Raw genomic sequence first — 601 nt, 5'->3', positions numbered from 1 at the left:
TTCCTTCTTTGATTTAAAATGTGTGTGTATGTGTGTGTATATATACATATATATATATATATATATATACTTAAATCATAATTAACTTTACCAAGTGAAACCAAGCCATACTGTTTTTGAGCCAATTAAGAAAATTGTAATTATTAAAGTAGCATTTTTGGGTGGTGAACACACATGAAATGACTTAGTATAGTCTAGACTACTGAATGAAACCACCTTAAGAACTAAGTTGAAAGTTTTAGCGTGGCCTGAAAAGCAAGAGGGAAGGTAAAATGACTGGTAATAAGTTTTTTGTTTTTTTTTTTTAAAAAAAAAAGGGGGGAAAAGAGAGTAGTTTTGTCTTAAAGTAGAATGTCTGGTCGTCCCAGAATGTGAAAGATAGTAAAAGTTAAATTTGAGGGTGTGTAGTAAGTTGTAGAAGGTTTGAGGGAAAGTGAACTTTATTTGCCTTGGTTTTTAATACCTGCAAATAATGAGTAGGAAGAAACAATGAAGTGCATTGAAATTTTTATAACTTTAGATCAGTTTTGGTGGATTTATTCATAAGATGGAAAAAAGAATGGTGAATCTTTCACTGCAAAATGTTACGTTGGCGATAATT

This window comes from Orycteropus afer, unplaced genomic scaffold (genome assembly GCF_000298275.1).
Source record: "Orycteropus afer afer isolate SDZICR_OR568_19922 unplaced genomic scaffold, OryAfe1.0 scaffold00028, whole genome shotgun sequence".
NCBI lineage: Eukaryota > Metazoa > Chordata > Mammalia > Tubulidentata > Orycteropodidae > Orycteropus > Orycteropus afer.
The sequence above is the reverse complement of the archived record's forward strand: the minus strand, read 5'-3'. Positions refer to the sequence as shown.